Source organism: Xenopus laevis, chromosome 7L, assembly GCF_017654675.1.
Source record: "Xenopus laevis strain J_2021 chromosome 7L, Xenopus_laevis_v10.1, whole genome shotgun sequence".
Taxonomy (NCBI): domain Eukaryota; kingdom Metazoa; phylum Chordata; class Amphibia; order Anura; family Pipidae; genus Xenopus; species Xenopus laevis.
This window is the reverse complement of record NC_054383.1, coordinates 53,543,432-53,557,825: the sequence shown is the minus strand read 5'-3', so window position 1 is coordinate 53,557,825 and position 14,394 is coordinate 53,543,432. Positions and strand designations below refer to the sequence as shown.

The following is a 14,394-nucleotide window of genomic DNA, read 5'->3' as shown; positions in this document are numbered from 1 at the left end:
GTAGCTCTGGTTTCTGTGCTGCCATGTAGTAATTATATGTATTAGTTACTATTCAGCCTTATATTTATATTCTATATGTACTGTATATTGTGAGTGGATCCCTAAGATCCGACAGCAGCACAGAGCATGTGCAGTGAATCAGCAGAAAAGAAGATGGAGAGCTACTGGGATGGCAGTGGATGAGATTTACTTAGACTTTGCTAAAGCATTTGAAGGTAACAGAAGTTTACTGGTTAAATTAAGGAATGTTGGCCTGGAACATAGCATTTGTACCTGGATAGAGAACTGGCTAAAAGATAGACTACAAAGAGTGTGGTAAATGGAACATTTTCTAATTGGACCAGTGTTGTTAGTGGAGTACCGCAGGGCTCTGTACTAGGTCCCTTGCTTTTCAACTTGATTATTAATGACCTGGAGGTGGGCATTGAAAGTACTGTTTCTATTTTTGCAGATGATACAAATTGAGCAGAACTATAGGTTCCATTCAGGATGCTGCCACTTTGCAGAGTGGTTTATCTAAGTTTGGAAACTTGGCAGCACACTGGAAAATTAGGTTCAGTGTTAATAAATGCAAGGTTATGTACTTTGGCAAAAATAATATAAATGCAAGTTGTACACTAAATGCCAGTGTGTTGGGAGTTTCCTTAAGGGCAGGACTTGACGATTCGATTGGAACCGACACGTAGCAATGCAACTAAACGCATGTGATGTGTCGAATGTTTTAAAGAAAACGGAAGTTAAGGAGAAATCGCAGGTAACAACTACATTTATCCGACTGTCAGATGAAAACGCAGCTGCGTCGCATTGCGACGTGTTGGCCCCAATTGCGTTGTCAAGTCCTGCCCTTAATGAGGAGGATCTAGGGTTTTTGTACATAACAAGTTGTCTAATTCTGGGCAGTGTCATTCTGTGGCTACTAAAGCAAATAAAGTTCTGTCTTGCAAAAAAAAGGGCATTAACTCAAGGGATGAACACATAATTATACCTCTTTATAGGTCCCTGGTAAGGCCTCACCTGGAGTATGCAGTGCAGTTGCAATTATAGAAATGAGCTGGAGAGAGTGCAGAGATGTGCAACTAAACTGGTTAGGAGGATGAAAGATTTAAATTACGATGGTAGCAGGGGCGTAACTATAGAGGAAGCAGACCCTGCGCCTGCAGGGGGGCCCAGGAGGTATAGGGGCCCCACGAGGCCCTAATTCATATACAGTTTCAATAAATCTTGGTAAAACAAGTCAACTGCTAAAAATTTTGGGGGCCTGAAAAATAATTGCTGTGGGGCCCAGTAATATCTAGTTACGCCACTGGATGGTAGACAAGGTTGGGGTTGTTTTCTCTGCAAAAAACAAAATGTACAACATTTCTAGATACTTCTTTAAGCTTTAGTTCTCCTTTAAAGCTATCTAATGTATCAGCCTGTACGACTCACAGCTCACAGCTCTCACTGTAAAAAAAATCCTTCCGAATATTTAGGTGGAACCTCCTTTCTTCTAATCAGAATGGGTGACCTTGTGTCAGCTGGAAAGACATACTGTAAATAAAGCATTAGAGAGATTATTATATGATCTCCTTATATATTTATACATAGTTATCATATCACACCTAGAGCTCCTCTTCTCCAGCGTTAACAACCCGATTTGGCCAGTCTTTCCTCATAGCTAAGATTTCCATACCTTTTAGCAGCTTAGTTACCCTTCTCTGTACCCTCTCTAATTCAATAATGTCCTGTTTGATCGCCGGTGACCAAAACTGTACGGCATTTTCTAGATGGGGCCTTACCAGTGCTCTATACAGTGGAAGAATAACTCCCTCCTGACATGAATCAATTCCCCTTGTCCAGTATCCTATAGGTACCAATCAGGAGGGAACATTTACTGGTCAAAAAGTTTGAAAACAAGCTTTTGATTGGTTATGGGTTATTATGAGTTACTGAATGAGGGGATATTTTAGACTTTTATTTTACATTAACCCATACATTTGCCAAGGTGCAGTAACCCATCGCAACTACTCAGCACCTGCTACTACTAGCATTTGCTGTTCACCTATATTGTATTGGTTGCTATGTGTTATTAAACCTGAGCAAACATATATAGTTTGTGCCATTTGTTACATAAGGAACAAGCATGATAATTACTTGCCACCAAGTGTAACAGGTCTCTTTTAGCACTCACAAAGAATATAATAAAGCAGACAAATGATTTCCCCAACAATAGAACCAACATCCAATATAAAGAAAATCAGTAGTTATTATCTTGTGCATTACATCCTCACCCATCACAACAGAGCAGGAAAATGTCTACTGATCTTTTTAACCCCAATAATAATGTAGCTAGTGAATAGCAGAAGGACCCTGTACTAGTCAAGATGAAATGATAATGTGCAAACAATAAATTTCTGTTCCTATCCAATTCAAGATTATAATTCATACATCCTAACATATGAATTACAGTATGTTCCTGACCACCACCCTCCTTATAGCATTTTTGTATTTATTATTATACATATAAAATACGTTATGTAGCCAGTAGCATTCCAATATTACATACTGTGACCAAGGGAATAGTGACCAAGTGAAAAGACCAAAAGGTGAGTTTTGTCTTTATTTTCTTCATTGTGGGAGATATAAGCTCCAGGAAAGATACTGCTGAGCAGTTTTCTCTGGTTAGAGAATCTTGCTGCTGGGTCCTGGGATATGGGTGCTGTCTATCAAAAAGTAGAGAGAGCGACTGACTAAGTTACTGAAGGGGGAATGTACTAAAAGTCGGTAATGGAAAAAATATTCTTAATGCGAAAAGTTATGCCTCTGTGCGAACAAATTTGCCTTTATGCGAATCCAGAGTTTCATCTTACTGCTGTGCTGCTTGTCTAAATATGTAGATTTCATACTGTGTATTCCTCTTAGGGTTAAAGTATGTAGTTAGTTTCACTTTCACTTCTGTGTATGTGTCAGTGGGTTCAGCTAGTGTGTCATAGATATCATACACCTTTTCTCCAGCTAAATGCAGTAGTAAAGCTTTCTTTCTATCAGCATTAGTGACATCCATAGCAATCAGATAATTTTCAAATCTTTGTATCCATTTCCTTTGTCCAGCAGAGTTGGCTTCAGTAGGGATGGGCGAATTTTTTCGCCTTGTTTCGCCTTGTTTGTCATAGCTGTGCTTTATAGGTAATTCCCTTAGAGTGGCTTATTGCCTTTATTTTTGTATCTATTTTTTTGTCAGCATGATCTAACAGTTTACTGTAGTTAATATTATCTTTACACTTATGAACTAGCATAGTTTGCCATGCAATTTGCAGCACCTACAATTGAGGTTACTCATAAGAAGTATACTTCTAGTTTCATAATACCTACAGCACCAGCTAGGAAATATTCAGACGTTTTTACCAATAAAAAAGTATAAATATTCGTAAGACTGCCTTCTGACTTTGTGCTGGGGTCAATGGGTCTTTCACAATCCTCTGAAAAATAATCAAATAGACTTTAAAGGGGTTGTCCATGTTTTCTCACTGCTACAAAAAAAAATCATAGATTATGTTCCACTGAATATGATAATGTGTGTAATGCAGGCTGTGTGCAGAGGATTATTAATGTATAATGTTTTTCTATAGAGGAGTGGAGAGAGAGACTAATGAATGGCATATTGCATTTTAATTTTGGCACACATTTTATCTGCTGAAATAATTAATGTGCCAAAGGAGCCTGATAACATAAAAGTGTTCTCCACCTGTATGCAATTTTATGCATCTACAGATGGTTAGTGCTATTTGCATTTGACTAAATTTAATGTTATGTACACAACTAGCGGTTTCCAGAAGTCTACTACACAAGCACAATGATAATAAAATGCTATTAATAATAAAAAAAAGATCTAATTTCTCTGTACAGAAAACTGAGATGATTACAAATCCAAGAATAAGGGAATATGTGGGCCAGATTTATCAAGGGTTGAAGTGAAAATTTGAATTTTGAAATTTGAATTTTCAAGTTTTTTTTGTGGAATTCGACTAGGGAATAGTTAAAATTTGATAAGAGGTTTGACCCTTGATAAATCTGCCCCATAATATAATCTTGCAATTTAAATTGAAATATACCTTTTTCAGAGTTAAAGGCATTGTTCAGTATATAAATAAAAACTGGGTTAATAGATAGGCTAAGTAAAATAAAAAAACTTTTCCAATAAATTTAGGAAGCCAAAAATGTAATGTATAAAGTCTCGAGTGACTGGATGTCTTACATAACAGGATTCTAAATGTTTACACATGTATATATTCAATTTCAAATGTTTACATATTTATTGTGTATTCTAAGTGCCTTTTTGTCATATGTACTAGCTTGAGCCACGTCGTCTCGTCTCACTGTGTATTCGTATACTGCTGAGATGACAATAAAGTTTACTTTGACTTTGAACACGACTTCCTGCTTTGCAGCTCTCTTGGTTGCCACTTGGTTACCAGGCATTAAAACACTTTAAATGTAGTAACCCACCATAATCTTGCAAAACTTACGTTTTTCACATTTGAATTCACACTAAGGGGAAGGTATTTCCCATGGTGAGAAAAAGGCAGGTATCATAGTCCTAAATCTTGAGATTTACTTAAGTTTTGCATTTTAAATAAGTCAAACAAACAGAGGAGTTTTAATGAACGTTTAAATACGAAGTAGAACCGTTTATTTAGAAGGCAAAACATGTACTTATTTTTGAAACTTTACTACTTATTTTTACATGTATTTTCCCTTTTAGCACATATTATCGTATGTATTGGTATGATTTTCTCCAGGGCTGTATTTCCTTTCTATGTGACCCTATGACACTTTTGTGATGTTTCTTCCCACTCACTCTGAGTCACCAAGATAACCCAAACCTGCTGAATATCATCTGTATAAGATTTATGTTCAAATTCTTTTTCAAAATATTTATATAATAAATATCGGTTAAAGCTGCCAAATTGCTATTATTTGCTTGCATTTTCCATATATAGTAACAGCATTAACAGTATGTGTCTAATGACACAAGAACCATAGTTGTTCCCACTCATGTACTTTATATATACTATATATATGCAGATAAAAAAAGGTTTTGTGTACACAAAATGAAATGGCCTAATGCGTTTTCTTATGAGTAAAGAAAAATGGAAGATGATCCATCCTTATAAAAGGGCTGTATATATTGTTTTGAATGTGGTTATTGTATATAATTTCCCATCTTTTACTCTATTTTTCTAAGCAGTATTGATGAAGCACTTTGCTTTCATTTCTGGATTTGTGCTGCAAAGCTTTGTGTATTGAAGGGACTTATGTTAATTAAACCTTACTGGTGTCATTTTTAAAAAGCTAGAATAAAAAAAACCTTTGAACTCAAAATACTATCTCTGTAGGGAGATAAGGCTTTGTCTGTGCTTGCTTCTATCAGAGGTGAAGATGCGATCAAAAAACATGATTCAAACCAACAGCATGGCCAAAAGAGTGATTCAGTTCAAAATGACCACAATGCCATACGTCCATTACCCATCAACCCAGAGAGACTGAAAGACTTTGTAGAAGAAGAATATCTGAATGGGGACTTAAAGGGGACCCGTCACCCAAAAAAATTATTCAAAATCCTATTTTATCACATTAGTCAAGCAAAATAAACTTTAATTATACTATATAAATTATTTGAATCTTGCTTCCTTCAGTCTGGGATTTCAAAATTATAGCTAGCAGGCAGCAGCCATTTTGTGGACACTGTTATTAAGACAAGCCTTGTATCATCTCAGAATCTTGTTTGTGCACCAGAATGGGGGACCCGATGTCCATCCCCATGCCCTGGCTACACAATTAAATGGTAAAGAGAACGGGGGAATGTGTGGAGAGCAGTGACATCTAGGAAGTGCTGAATGGAAAGTGAAAGTAATTGTCTGCCCTGCCTCTATGCCACTGGCATAGAGGAGGGGCAGACAATATTTGATTGACAGTTGAGATTTTTAAATGAAATTACAACAGCTATGAATGCTTTATTAAAAAATAGAAATTGGATTTCATGTTTAATTTGAACAGGACTTTTATTATACAGATTTTTGTGTCTGGGTGACAGGTCCACTTTAACCACATGGGAAATGAAAGTGGGAAACCCTGAGGAGCAGCTTAAAGAAGCCATTGAAATTGTTACCACAAAGAGTATAAAAAACAGGGTGAAACCAAAGTTGCTGCGATTTGAGGATATCAGTGCAGCTGCCTTCAAAATCCAAAGTGGAATTCAAAAAACTCCTTGCATGGTATGGAGTCAAATGGTCTTTGTATTTTTCATTGCCATCGAAGATAGTGTACAATTTTCATCTTCCTTAGAAATATATGCTATGAATGAAACTAATCTAACCTTTTTTACATTTTCCATTGAGTCACATTTCCTAGCCTTTTTTTTAGAAAGAGAACATCCTAGTAAATAAAGCAATAAAACAAGTATCTAACTTTACTAAAGTGTTCTACAGTGTACTTACAGTGTATTTTGGAACATAGATTCTCACCAATATATGCTCCAAATTCTAACTGTTTGGTAATAGCATTGACCAACTGAGGGAATTATTTGCTCCCACTGAGCTTTGTATAACTTGATCACCAAAGATATTCCTAAAGGTAAACTTTTATTAATCTACCTATAACAGGGTAGAGAAAAGCATGTATCAGCATAGTACAATATGCAGTTGGGATTACAGTGGAGTCATTGTCCTCTCATACCCATTCATTAGTACATATACATTTGTGCATGGTTTGCAAAGGGGCAGAAATATTGTTCCAATAAAGCCACATTATATGTACCTAGTGTTCAATATTTAGCACTGTGGATACTGATATCATCTCATTACTATTTCATCAACTATATATGTCTGTCAGGTTTCTAGGTGAAAATCCATAAACCAGTAGCTCTGCCTAAAAGGCGCCTTTCTTAATTACAGTCCCAACATTGTCACTCCCATAGCAGATGTACTGATATTTATGGCTGCTTGCCTCCTTGTACAATTGAAAAGGATATGATAGATACTGCAAAATGTTTGTGATTGTGCACAGATAAAAAAGAAGACATAGAATATAAACTGTTTTTAACATTTAACATTTGTGTGCCTCATGTATTCTGTAATTGCGACATATTTCATATTTTAGGTTTTCAAGGCTTTAAAAGCAGTACGGTATCAACATATACCTGAAAAAGGGTCTGTAAAGGAGAGAAGTGTCCTCTACCTGCTCATATCTCTGCCCCAAGTAAGGCTGCATATAAATACTTACACATTAAATTTGCTGGCTTATATGAAATCACAAGACTTTATAGACTGAAGCAGTGTGTTAGATAGGGAAAATCAAGTTGCAGTTTACAGTATAGGGTCTGGAGGTCTCAAGCATTTACTAGTTAAAAACAAAAAAAATCTAAGTTAAATACAATACATTTTCACAACATAATAATGAAAATAGTTTGGTGGCTACAGTTGTCCCTAAGTGTCTTTGTAATGTCAATCTGGAACTCTTAATGGCAGCTGGCACTCTGCACAAGAGGACCCCTGCGAGGAATTTGTGCGTTTGGTTGAATGAAAGTTTGTGAAGAGGCAAGGATCAGGCAAACTGTAGTCATAAAACAGGCAGATGGGTTGAGGCAGGCGGCAGGAATAGAAGTCAAACAGGCTGAAGCCAAAAACCAGGAAAGTCAAAATAGAATACAACGCTGTAGCAGGATCTGTGAACAGAATCTTGGGCATTGTTCCAATGGAAAAGGGCCTTTTTAAAGGAGAATTGGCGCCAAGGCTTGAATCTCGCACTAAAAAATGCGTAAGATGCCCGTGATGACGCCGGGGGCCTGCTTCAACCGTGCATGCGCACCACTCGATTAGAAGAGATGCACCGGGAGGTAAGAGGATAGACCAATCTTCTGGTGCGTCTTACAGTACCCCCCATTCAGAAGTAACCTCGGGGGACTTCCAAAAATTGTCAGGGAATTTTCTGTGAATGGTCTTAATTAGTTGAGTAGCATGAGTATTAGAAGCTTTCACCCAAATCCTTTTCAGCGAACCAAGTACTACTTGATAGAGAGGGCTAGAATAACGGTGTCTGTCAACAGCAACTTTCTGGCGAGATGAGGCTTTGAGGAGAGATTGATGGACCTGAACTAATGCATCCGCTGCAGGTACCTCCACTTAGACAGAAGGGCAGAGGGGTTATAACCAAAGACGGAGGAAAAAACGGGGAACAACCCAGGGAATCATGTTGTAGATTATTATGAGCAAACTCAGCCCAGGGGAGAAGTTCAGTTATCTTGATTTTGGGAAATAAACATTGTAGAAACTGTTCCAGGGTCTGATTGGTCCTTTCTGTCTGACCGTTGCTTTGAGAATGATAAGCAGAAGAAAAGTTTAGTTTAATTTAAACTGCACCCCACGGTCTGACACAATAGACTGAACACTATGTAGGCGAAAAATCTCTTTGCTGAAAATTTGGGCTAACCGAGCAACGGAAAGAAGTTTCTTTAAAGGAATAAAATGAGCCATCTTGGAGAATCTATCTACGACTACTAGAATAGAAGTCATATCCGAAGGTTTATGCAAGTCTACGATGAAGTCCGTAGCAATTTGTAGCCAGGGCTGAGTAGGTATGGGTAAAGGTTTGAGAAGACCACACGGTAAAGAACGGGCACTCCTCTGTTGTGCACAGACAGTGTAGGCAGAGATATAGAGCTTGACATCTTTGGCAAGTCAAGGCCACCAACAGTACCTCAAAACAACCTCATGAGTCTTCTTGAAGCCGGAATGACCAGAAATCTTAGAAGAATGAGCCCACTTGAGAATTTGACAAAACCATATGTTGAGGTACGAAAATCTTTCCAGACGGACATTCAGGAGAATGTTCCAAGGAGGAAAATTCAGACAACGAGAGAGAAGTAGTAGCCGCTACTAACTCAGGGGAGATAATAGGGCAGGGCGGGGAGGGATTACATTCTCTCTCCACGAGACATCTGTATAAAGCATCTGCTTTCATATTTTTTGAACCAGAGCGATAAGAAATAAAGAAATTAAATCTGGAAAGGAAAATAGCCCAGTGGAACTGACAAGGATTGAGCCTTCTGGCAGAGGAAATGTATTCAAGGTTCTTGTGATTTGTTAGGATGGTAATAGGTTCATTAGCACCTTCAAACAAATGACACCACCCCTCAAGTGCGAGTTTTACAGCCAATAGTTTGCGGTTGCCCACATCATAATTTCTTTCAGCTGGAGAAAGCCTGTGAGAAAAATAAGCACAAGAATGAAGGGTCCCTTGGAATTCCATCCATTGGGAGAGAATGGCACCTACACCCACTTCGGAAGCATCGGCCTCCAGAATAAATGGCTGAGAATTCTGGATGAATAAGAATTGGAGCAGAACTAAATAACTGTTTGAGTGTAGAGAAAGCCTCCTGTGATTCAGGGGTCCAAGAAGACTTTCTTAGTGAGAGCCGTAATGGGAGCCACAGTCTGAGAGAAGTTCTTTATGAACTTAGACAAAACGATAGCAAATCCTAAGAATCGTTGTATAGCTTTCAAGCATGTAGAAATTGGAAAGTTTAATACAGTAGAGTCTTTGGCATGATCCATCTCGAAACCTGAAGGAAAAATAATATACCCCAAAAACAAAATTGTGGTCTTGTGGAATTCACATTTCTCAAGCTTGGCATAGAGACAATTCTCTCTCAACTTGAGTAGAACTTGTTTTACTTGGGAAACATGATCAGGCAGTGAGGACAAGTAGACCAGGATGTCATCCAAATATACAATAACACAAGTCTGTAGAAAGTCACAAAGGACATCATTGATGAAGTCTTGAAAAAAACGTGGGCGCATTGCATAAGGAAAAAGACATAACTAAATATTCATATTGGCAATCCCGGGTATTGAAGGCTGTTTTCCATTCGTCCCCCTGATGGATATGAAGAAGGTTATAAGCACCTTGTAAGTCTAGCTTGGTAAAAACTTTGGTTCCCCTTAATCTATTGAAAAATTCTGGGATAAGTGGAGGAGGATAACAGTTCTTTATCGTTATCTTGTTCAAAGCTTGATAGTCAATGCAAGGTCTAAGACTGCCATCTTTTTTCTGAACAAAAAAGAAACCGGCTCTGGCTGGAGAAGTAGATTTTCTTATGAAGCCTTTGGACAGATTCTCCAGAATATATTCCTTCATGGCTTGCGTCTCAGGCATAGATAAAGGGTATGTTCTTCCCCTAGGAGGAATAGAGCCGGGTATTAAATCAACGGGACAGTCGTAGGGTTGATGAGGAGGTAGGATCTCAGAATTTCTTTTCTCAAATACATCAGAGAAGTCTTTGTAAATATCAGGAAGGAGAGGATTGTATACTGGGAACAATGAAGAAGCAGACACCGTAACAATAGAAGAAAAAATACAGTTTGAACAGCAGAATGGGCTCCAAGCCGTGAGTTCCCCAGTCCACCAATCAATAGATGGATTGTGTAGTCGGAGCTAGGGGAAGCCCAAAATAATGGGGGTTTAATAATGGGGGTTTCAGGACACTGAATAATCAGTAAGGAGATCTCCTCTTTATAAAGACTGCCAATACGAGTTAGAACTGGCGAAGTAGCAGAGGTAAGGACTCCTGGAGAGATCAGTCTGCCATCCACGGCACGGGTAGAAAGAGGAACCTCGAGGGGCACTGGACTCAAGCCACAAGACTTGGCAAAAGACTTGTCAATAAAATTTCCTGCAGCTCGGAATCTACAAAAGCTTGACATGAAAACGTGCCAGACAGGGTAGAGAGGGAAGCAGGAAGAAACATCCGAGGACTAAAGGTGATTGGGAGTGCAGAAACAATTCAAATTGCCTAGGGGAGACTCTCCCCCTCAAACCTAGGCTGGGACGTTTCCCTGATGCTGAGGTCTGGTTGGACAGGATCTAATGAAGTGCCGGGCGAGACCACAATACATACAAAGTCCTGCAGTTCTCCTACTCATTCTTTCCTCAACGTGTAACTCCAATCTGCATAGGAAGGAGTAACAGAAGCAGGGAATTCTGTCCCAAGGAGAGTTGAGGAAGAAGGTTTGCAGGTTTGAAACTTAAGGGATGATTTCTACCTCCTACTGGAATCAATCTTGATAATGAAGGAAATGCAGTAGGGAGATCCCTTGTTATCAGCTCATCTTTCAGATCCTCTTTTAGCCCCCTCCAGAAAGCTGCCACAAGAGCCTCGTAGTTCCAGGATACTTCAGCAGCCAGAGTCTGAAAGTTAATGTAAAGCATATTCTGAGGCTGAACTGGATCCTTGACGTATCCTCATGAGTCTATCAGAGACATTAAGTTTGCAACTGTGAGCATCAAAGACCTGGTAAAACGTGGAAAGAAAGGCAGTGGACTCATGCACCAAAGGGTCATCTCTATCCAGTAAAGGAGAAGCCCAGACAAGGGCCTTCCGCTGAAGAAGGGTAATAATATATGCAACTTTAGCTCTTTCAGATGCAAACTGCTCAGGAGTCACTTCAAACTGAATCTTGCAGTGCGTCAAAAACCCACGACAGGCATCTGGATCACCACCATAAAAAACTGGGGCTGGTTTCTTGGGAACAGTAGACAATGCTGAGGAAGATTGACTTGGAGCGGAATAATGAACAGTTGCCCCAGAAATTTGAAGAGCCTCTAGGCGAGCCGTAATATAAGGCCTGAGCTTTCTGAGCCACTTGACTATCAAGGCCTTCCAAGGAAGAGGAAGCAGCAGTCTGGGAAGGTTCCATTAAAGGACAAGGAAACTCCGGTTTTACTTATAGCTTCATTTTAAAGTACACTTTCCCCCCTCCTTGATCGTTAACTTTTTTTTCAAAATAACTTTTCTGAAGTTTATATTCCGTGCATGCATGGTATTTCTTCTTTTCATGATCACGTCCACCATTTTGGACTGGAGTGCATCACCAACTACTTCCTACCTTCTTTTTGTGCATGTGTCAGCACGTAAGAGTAGTTTCTGTGGAGGAGCACCGGATAATAAAGAATCCCCTACAAGGTTATTCTAAACCTAAAAGAGATGTTCGCTTATATTATTTAAAGGAGCTGTATAGTTTCTATGTGTGTCTATGTGTGTGTGTGTGTGTGTGTGAGTAGGAAGCAGTGGTGGGGGGAAGGTGTGCTTCTGCTATCGATTAGCCTAGTCAAAACTAATCTGTAACTATCTGTGCCTTGAGGAATGCAGAGCAACAGTGAAGGGAGCCCAGCAGTGAAAGGATCAAAGCGAACGCTGCAGCAAAGATGTGCGGTAATGCAGAGCACTACAACTCACAGTGAGATGCACAGCCCTCTCTGATACGGCGACCTAGAGATTTTAAATCCCTTTATACCTATGAATGGTCTAGCTTAATGCACGATGCCGGCTACGCTTACTGACCTCATACCCAAACTTGCTGTTCCTGCCTGCCTTTTCCTCCCCTCTCATACTAAGCGTTTATTGGTCGGGAGATTTCTGATACACAATTATAGTATACTAATAATAGTATAAGGTAAACTGCTCTTCTATATACTAATCTCTTGTCCAGTGATTTATTCCAATCTCTTGTGCAAACAGGATCAGCAAAGAAAAAGTGTCATTGTCGCTACAGACAATAACTTTGCCTTGGCTGTGGCTTCTCAAGCTTCAGAGCTATGAATGTACCGTGACTATGGTGCCATGTTTATATTATTTGGGCCAACTGCTTGAAAATAAAAATAAAAATCATGTAACACACACAGTATATTTTGCCTTTTCAGAATAAGCATCCACATCATATAAAATTCTCTGTGATAATATCATAAAGAATCTAGCAAATTTACCATCAGAAATATCACCATGCCACCCATCCTTATTAGCTATTAGGAAAAAAACCTGGGCAACACTACATTTTTGACCCTTTAAGAAGTAAATGAAGCCGTCCATTTGGGCCCAACATGAACAGAACCATTTATTCTTCAATAATTTCCTGGAAGTCCATCTTGAGGGTTAATTAATATGAAATGAGGGGTGACCACATACTTGTTGTCCCATATATTTTTTGATCTTTGTTTGAATGGCTGATACAGCAATGTTTGCAGATATGTAACCTTTTCATGAGCTAAGAGGAGGCCTGGCAAAATGCTGGAGGTCAAAGTGGTGCTTGAAGCTAAAATGTCTAAAAAAAAACACTGCATGCATAGCATCAGAAAATTTTTTTGACAAAACCCAGTGCAGATTACGAAAACTTCATATTGTAAAAAAGGATATCTTCTACATGGCCTTGGCAGGTTTGAACTTTTAGCAGCTTTGGGGTATAATAAATCTTGAAAAATTCAAGGTTTTTTTGCACTAAAAATTTTCCCAAAATACCTTGACCAAAAAAAATCAAGGTTTAGTAAATAATCCCCTAAATGTCTGCCTGCTTCACCAGTAACATTGCCTTTCATCGTTCACATTCCTATCGAATGGAAAACACCTGTCAAACTTCAAGGGGCATAAACATCTGTACTGTTTAAAATATTTTTCAAAAGCAGAAAACTTCAAAAGTCACTCTCTATGAAAAGTTCCTGTTGCACACATGTTATGCATAGTTTGTATAAAGCAACTAAGTTACTGTTCACACAGAAGTTGGTGTGTCTGTCCTCACTTACAGAGAAGCTGCACATGCAGTTCAGATCATCTCTCTGCTCTACAGGTTATGGGCCCAGATCACAGCACCATTGTTATCTGATCCTGAGAAACAGACATAAGCTGAGCACATGGTAAAATGTCAGTGGAGTTCAGATCAGGCATAGCAAAGCTGAATAACAGCAATTATCAGCTATGGAAATTTAAGGTGGAAATGCTTTTATGTAAGGATGACCTATGGGAGGTACTCAGCACAGAGAAACCAGAAAACAATCCTGAGGATTGGGATAAAAGAAACAGACAGGCTAAAGCAGTTATTAGCCTACTGGTGAAAGATGATCAACTGATTCACATCAGGAAAGAATCTACAGCAAAAGTTATGTGGAATGCACTGCAGGCAGTCCATGAGAGATCAACAGTAAACTGTACCTGCTGCTTAAGCTATACAGCACCAGATTGCAGAAAGTCAGGAAATGCTGGAACATTTAAATGCAATTTTAGAAATCGCAGAATAGCTCTGAGGAATTGGAGAGGAAATTAAAGACAGCCATTTAGCAGTTCTCCTTCTATGCAGCCTTCCTGCATTATATAGCCCTCTGATAAATGCCGTTGAAGTCAGACCAGAGTCAGAAATAACTCTAGATATGTCAAAGGCAAGTTAATTGATGAATATAATCACAGAAAGGAAAACAGAGTGGTGAAAGAAACTATAGCACCAGAAACAGCTCTTAAAGCTGGAAAAATTGCAAAAGGAGATGCACAGAGCAGAGTGTGTTTTCGCTGTAAAAAGCCAGGCCATTTAAAGAAAG

At 38.9% G+C, this 14,394-nt stretch overlaps 1 pseudogene; it reads left to right on the top strand.

The window, feature by feature from the left end:
* The first annotated feature begins 688 nt into the window (after positions 1-688).
* On the top strand, positions 689-12,634 carry LOC121395466 (annotated as a pseudogene).
* The last annotated feature ends 1,760 nt before the right edge of the window (positions 12,635-14,394 follow it).